The sequence below is a fragment of the Nerophis lumbriciformis genome, linkage group LG08, assembly GCF_033978685.3.
Source record: "Nerophis lumbriciformis linkage group LG08, RoL_Nlum_v2.1, whole genome shotgun sequence".
Classification (NCBI taxonomy): Eukaryota; Metazoa; Chordata; class Actinopteri; order Syngnathiformes; family Syngnathidae; genus Nerophis; species Nerophis lumbriciformis.
Genome location: NC_084555.2, coordinates 13,342,711 through 13,350,737, shown reverse-complemented (window position 1 = coordinate 13,350,737; position 8,027 = coordinate 13,342,711).

The window sequence follows — 8,027 nt, the reverse complement described above, 5'->3', positions numbered from 1 at the left end:
CATGTATTAAATGTATGTATATTCAATTGAATAGACTGCAAAGAGAAGATACTTAACGTTTGAACTGGCAAACTTTGTTATTTTTTGCATATATTATCTCATTTGGAATTTGATGCCTGAAACATGTTTCAAAAAAGCTGGCACAAGTAGCAAAAAAGACTGAGAAAGTTGAGGAATGCTCATTGAACATTTATTTGGAACATTCCACAAGTAAGTGCCATGATTGGGTATAAAAGCAGCTTCCGTGAAATGCTCAGTCATTCACAAAACAAGGATTGGGCGAGGGTCACCACTTTGTGAACAAATGTGTGAGCAAATTGTCTTAAACAACATTTCTCAACGAGCTATTGCAAGGAATTTAGGGATTTCAACATCTACGGTCCGTAATTTAATCAAAAGATTCAGATAATCTGGAGAAATCACTGCATGTAAGCGGCAATGCCCGTGACCTTCGATCCCTCAGGCAGTACTGCTTAAAAAAACGACATCAGTGTGTAAAGGATATCACCACATGGGCTCAGGAACACTTCAGAAAACCACTGTCAGTAACTACAGTTTGTCGCTACATCTGTAAGTGCAAGTTAAAACTCTACCATGCAAAGTGAAAGCCATTTATCAACAACACCCAGAAACGCCACCGGCTTCGCTGGGCCCGAGCTCATCTAAGATGGACTGATACAAAGTGGAAAAGTGTTCTGTGGTCTGACGAGTTTTTGGAAACTGTGGACGTCGTGTCCTCCGGACCAAAGAGGAAGAGAACCATCCGGATTGTTACAGGCGCAAAGTTCAAAAGCCAGCATCTGTGACGGGTATGGGGGTGTATTAGTGCCCAAGGCATGGGTAACTTGCACATCTGTAAAGGCGCCATTAATGCTGAAAGGTACATACAGGTTTTGGAGCAACATATGTTGCCATCCAAGCAACATCTTTTTCATGGACGCCCCTGCTTATTTCAGCAAGAAAACGCCAAGCCACATTCTGCACGTGTTACAACAGCGTGGCTTCGTAGTCAAAGAGTGCGGGTACAAGACTGGCCTGCCTGTAGTCCAGACCACCATTGAAAATGTGTGGCACAATATGAAGCGTAAACTACGACAACGGAGACCCCGGACTGTTGAACAACTTAAGCTGTACATCAAACAAGAATGGGAAAGAATTCCACCGGAAAAGCTTCAGAAATTGGTCTCCTCAGTTCCCAAACGTTTACTGAGTGTTGTTAAAAGGAAAGGCCATGTAACACAGTGGGAAAAAATGCATGTGTCAACTTTTTTGCAATGTGTTGCTGCCATTAAATTCTAAGTTTATGATTATTTGCAAAAAAAAAAAATGTTTCTCACGTATCTTGTCTTTGCAGTCTATTCAATTGAATATAAGTTGAAAAGGATTTGCAAATCATTGTATTCGGTTTTTTATTTACGATTTACACAAAGTGCCAACTTCACTGGTTTCGGGTTTTGTAATTGGAACACTGACAAACTATGCAGTTAAATAAAGACAGAGTGACCATCGCAGTAAACAAACAGCATTACTGTATAAACAAGTTGTGGAAAGGTTCTCTACACATCGGCCGCACCATGTTTCCTCACGTCATTAACTCTCAGTCACAGCGGCTGAGTGAAGGATGCTGCGTTGAAAAAAATGAAAGCAATATCACATAATGTTCTCCTCCACGGTATACTTTTAGTGTGTGCAATTCCAAATGTTTCAAATCTGACCCAGGCCTCTTTCGTATATGCATGCCATGCGACTGCAGTCGGAACGAGTGAGCACGCATTCATCCAACCAATACGTCATCAGAAAGCAAAAAGTGTCATAATCATACTTGCCAACCTTGAGACCTCCGATTTCGGGAGGTGGGGGGGCGGGGGGGCGGGGTCGGGGTGGGGCGGGGGCGTGGTTGGGGGCGTGGCTAAGAGGGGAGGAGTATATTTACAGCTAGAATTCACCAAGTCAAGTATTTCATATATATATATATATATATATATATATATATATATATATATATATATATATATATATATATATATATATATATATATATATATATATATATATATATATATATATGTATATGAGAAATACTTGACTTTCAGTGAATTTGAGCTATATATATATGTATTTTATTTTATATATATATATATATATATATATATATATATATATATATATATATATATATATATATATATATATATATATATATAAAATAAATACTTGAATTTCAGTGTTCATTTATTTACACATATACACACACATAACATTCATCTACTCATTGTTGAGTTAAGGGTTGAATTGTCCATCCTTGTTTTATTCTCTGTCACTATTTTTCTAACCATGCTGAACACCCTTTCGCAGGTACCCAGAAAGGTTTCGAGTACCACCAAAAAAACTGAATCTCTGAAGACAGTATAAAAATCTGTGTTAAAGGTGTACAAATACTGTTTGTATAATAAGCATGTTATTGTTTACAAATGAGGGTTAAGAGTTCAGTACTAAAAAAAATAAAAAAAATAATGTGGCTTAAGTACAGTTTTTTAATTGAGCTGCTGCATTTTTTGGTTGGGTTGTTTATTTATTTTGAGTAACTTCTACATTTCTAAAAGGGGAGGAATGTAATAGAGTGATCTATGTTTGTCTGTTGCCATCTCCTGGTGAATGTTGGCTATAGCGTACTGGGGTTACTTTTTGGTTGGCCAACGATTTACGTGGTGTTGCGCACCTGACGTCAAGTGTGTGAGTCTGTTCTGAAGTCTACAGTAAAGAGACGTACTTCATCACCTCGCCTGGTTATTGCCTCCAACTCAATATATTACAACAACATTGCTGTTTACGGCAGACTAACTGCTTTACGGTAGAACAAAACATGACTGCTGTTGTTGTGTGTTGTTACCGCGCTGGGAGGACGTTAATGAAACTGCCTAACAATAAACCCACATAAGAAACCAAGAACTCGCCCTCGATCATTCTACAGTTATAACGTGTTTGGGCAGGCACGCTGTTTATATTGTGGGAAAGCGGACGTGAATACAGGCTGTTGACACGTCACTCAGGTCCGCATGGAGCTGGAGGGGGCGTGACTTCCAGCTCCGCCTGAATTTCGGGAGATTTTCGGGAGAAAATTTGTCCCGGGAGGTTTTCGGGAGAGGCGCTGAATTTCGGGAGTCTCCCGGAAAATCCGGGAGGGTTGGCAAGTATGGTCATAATTCTTCGCCAAAATATATGGTTGCAAAATAAATACTTGACAAATGAGAAGAAAACTGGCGAAAAGTAATGTTTCAAGAATTCACTTCAATGTCCGACAACTCCTGTCTCTGACTTCACCACTCACTCTTCGGAGCAGACGTCAAAATGCCTCAAAAACTGCGAGAGCAGAGATATGCTCGCTCTCTTTCTTCTTAATCTTCTATGCGCAATAATTCGGTCCAGAAAATATTGACTTTCATTGCACAAAATCTTTGAAAATGCCACGAATGCACCAGGACCGATACCGACTAGAATTGGAGCCATGTTTACTAGCACTTTTGACGTCATGTCGTCATGTCTGCATGCTGGTCACATTGCATTTATTAGACGTGGTATTGTCCTAATACCAATATTTTGGTACCGGTACCAAAATTATTTTGATACTTTTCGGTACCTTTCGATACTTTTCTAAATAAAGGGGACCACAAAAATTGGCTTTATTTTAACAAAAAATCGTACGGTACATTAAACATATGTTTATTATTGCAAGCTTTTCCTTAAATAAAATAGTGAACATACAAGACAACTTGTCTTTTATTAGTAAGTAAGCAAACAAAAGCTCCTAATTTAGTCTGCTGACATATGCAGTAACATATTGTGTCATTTTCCATTCTATTATTTTGTCAAAATTATTAAGGACAAGTGGTAGAAAATTATTTATTAATCTACTTGTTCATTTAGTGTTAATATCTGCTTACTTTCTCTTTTCACATGTTCTATCTACACTTCTGTTAAAATGTAATAATCACTTATTATTCTGTTGTTTGATTCTTTACATTAGTTTTGGATGATACCACAAATTTCGGTATCAATCCGATACCAAGTGGTTACAGGATCATACATTGGTCATATTCAAAGTCCTCATGTGTCCAGGGACATATTTACTGAGTTAATAAACATGATATACATTTAAAAAAAAACGAAAGAAAATAATCATAGTAGTTTCGACTAGATACACTATTGTACTTGGTATCATTACAATGGATGTAGATCCACCTATGGCGTTTGTTTACATTGTATGCTGGTGAGCTGCGGTGTGTAGTGAATCATGTTTAGCTATTCCTCGTCCTGCAGGGATGATACTTGTTAGAAACTTACTTTATTTGTCGCCATGGAGACCCGGATTAGTGATTTAGAAGTAGCTAAAACACTGCCGACTGGGGCATGACGTTAGCCGCTAGCTGGCTATCCATCCATCCATCCATCCATTTACTACCGCTTGTCCCTTTTTTTGGGGTCGCGGGGGTGCTGGAGCCTATCCCAGCTGCATTCGCTAGCCATGTCTTAAAGCATCTCTTCCTAAAGGCGTTTCAGTGTTATAACTTCACCTTTATCTTTAGTTTTTTAAGCCAAAATGCGTCCGTTCTCCCTTTTCTGTCTACACACTGTGTCTGCTTGTAAGTACTCTGTGATTGCGCGCTGCCGAACATGTTCCTCTGCTCCATCCATCCATCCATTTTCTACTGCTTGTCCCTTTTTTTGGGGGTCGCGGGGTGTGCTGGAGCCTATCTCAGCTGCATTCAGGCGGAAGGCGGTGTACACCCTGGACAAGTCGCCAACACAGATAGACAGACAACATTCACACTAGAGATGCGTGGTTTGCGGACACAACCGCGGAGTCTGCGGATAATCCGCGGATAATCCGCGGGTCGGGCGGGTGACATGACGAAAAAAATAGATTGCAAATAGATTCGGGCGGTTGAACCAATTCGGAAATACATATACATAGTTAAATGTTGTTACCCACATACGAAAAACGTATAGATTTTATCGGTCCTTTAGGTGGAGCTGATGGTGCATCACCGAAAAAGAAAAGGATTGACTTCACAGAATGGGAGGAGGATACACCTGTGCTTGTTGATGAAGTAGAGGATTATTCCGCTACAAACTTGCATCTCGACGGATCAGCAGAGGAAAATCTACTTTCCTTTTGGGGGAAACAAGGACAATCATTCCCACGACTACAACACCTTGCCAAGAGAATCCTATGCGTCCCAGCAACGGTGGCGCAAGTGAGCGCTCCTTCAGCGCAGCAGGGCGCATTTTAGAGGCCAGGCGCTCTAGCCTGAATCCTGGCACTGTAGATGCCATTTTATTCCTGCATAGTGCTAACAAAAAAAAAAAGTAAGTAGACATACGGTTGGATATGTTAAACGAATTAGTCTACGTTACCTAGGTTATACCAAATAAGCCCATGTCTAACCTATATTGAGTTCGGTCAGCTGAATAATTTTGATGGTTACGTGTTGTTTGGGCGCACTACAATGCAAAGGAATTAAGGCAATTGCGTTGTTTATTGTGGGTTTTTCTATTCGGAATATACTTTTGTGTGTTAATTATTTGGCCTCGCTTTCAAGTGAAGCGCATCTCCGATTGGCTACAATGTAAGGCTATTTAGCCTGCTTTGTTTGTCGCGACCGTCTATTTTCATTATAATTTAAGTTTGATGATAAAGTGCAGTCTGATGGGTTTGATTTTCCCCCTTCAGCTTTTTGCCTTGGCCAATAAGTTGCAGGTAATTTATTATTATTATTTATTTAATTTATTTTTGTTTAAATAGGGATGACATACATATGTTATTGTATAATTTAAGTTTGTGCGTGTGATTGACAGCATAAGGCTTATGAGGCACATTTTTTATTTATTTTTTTTATTTCAACTTAAAAACGTATGAGCCTATATGCCTATGCCTACAACATAGGCTATGTGTTTATCTTTATTTTCCTGCCTGTTGTTGACAATGGAGATTGTCTGATATTTTGTCATGGCTGCAGATCAATCAATAAAGGTTAATCTTTGTCGCAAAATTGTTCACTGCTTCACTGTGCACCCCGCCCTCGTCCCTATTTGAGCATTATAACGTTAACAAGTTAATATTCATTGAAATAAATTCAGAAAAATGTTTTTACCTAACGAAAATATTGGCCTAGTCTTTCTAAAACATTTTTTTAACTTCTTAAAAGCATCGTTCTGCTTGCTGCAACTGCGCACACAAAGTGTGAGGAACGCACTCCTGATCTGAGGGCATTGGCAACAATAGTCAACACTTTCTTAATGGAAATGACAATAATACTATAATAATAAAAAATAATATTATCACGCATTGAATGTCTCTGCTAAATTGGATCAGTCTCCTTTCTTTAACAGGCAAAAGCTTTCTAACCTCACTAATGCCTTGCATCGTCTATATTAGATATATAACAACGGGTGGATGGCAGGTGTGGTTTTGATAAAATGTTGGTTGGGTGGATGGCGGATGGATGACGACTATAATAAATAATTGCCTATCCGCGCATCTCTAATTCACACTCACATTCACACACTAGCGCCAATTTAGTGTTGTCAATCAACCTATCCCCAGGTGCATGTTTTTGGCGGTGGGAGGAAGCCGGAGTACCCGGAGGGAACCCATGTAGTCACGGGGGGAACATGCAAACTCCACACAGAAAGATCCTGAGCCCGGGATTGAACCCCAGACTACTCAGGACCTTCGTATTGTGAGGCACATGCACTAACCCTTGTTCCACTGTGCTTGTAAACCAGCAATTACATAAATTGACGACGACTGGGGTGCGGGTGGGTGGCGGACCGGTACTTTTCAGAGGGGGTATAGTACTGAATATGATCCATTAGTATCGCGGTACTATACTATACCGTACAACCCTAATTAGACGTCACTTTTTAATTTTTATAACGACTAAATGAACAGATCAGACTTGACAAAAAAGTCTGAATTGGACGACCCTGAAGTGTGAACGTAGCCTAAATCTATGAGCAATGAAGCCTAATTACATAACAGGCGAAAGGTCTTCTCAGGCAAACTGAACAGTCCAGATGCGATTGATTAAATGCCCTGAGAATACACTGCCCTGGATGAATGAGAACATATATAGACAAAAGATTTATAACAAACATTTTTTATTTTTTATTTATTTCAAACCCAATTTTTTTTTTTTTTTTTTTTTCAGGGGTACAAATACGTTTTTTGTTTTGTTGCATAATAAGACTTAATTCTTGTAAGAGCTCTAAAGTTTGCATTTATGAAAAATGCCTGGTTAGGACTCTATTATTACGAAAATGTACTCCCTCACTGTTGCATCAACGACACAAACACACGCACACACACACACACACACACACAATTACATGCACACACACACACGGTATAATTTTGCACCAGTGGCGATCTCCACAGGCAATCTGCATCTCACTGTGGTTAGCCATGGGAATAAAAATCAGACGCCTGTCTACGATGGGATGCTTTATTTATTTCTATTTTTTCTTTCCCCACTTCAACTGCTACCAAGCATCCAAGCGTATCAAAGCAGCAGAGTGAAAATGTCTCCTTGAGGAGTAGGAGAAAGGTACTTCAGGTTGTAAAATAAGAGGGGTATTATGCGCCACTGTTATTGGGAGAATAATGGTACTACTTTTGAAATGTAGATCGACCATCACTGGAAATTCAGCCATTGTGACCAGAGCAACAGATGCAAAAATGTTAATAAGACAAGTTTTATGTCAGTAGATACATTTATGTTTATTTGTCCTTGTCTTTTTTTTTTTCTTAAATAAAAAAACAGCGACATTTGAGGGTTTGAATGGCGAGGACAGCATCAAATGTGTGATAGCAAGTCCTAGGGGAAATAACAGCACTTGTGAATGCCATATTGACGCTGTCGTTTGCCTCAGAATTCTCAGTGTGGCATCAAAAGAAAGATGATGTCATAGGGTCGCGGAGCGAAATATCGAAAGAGATAACATCCAATAGTTTGAGGACCGAATGT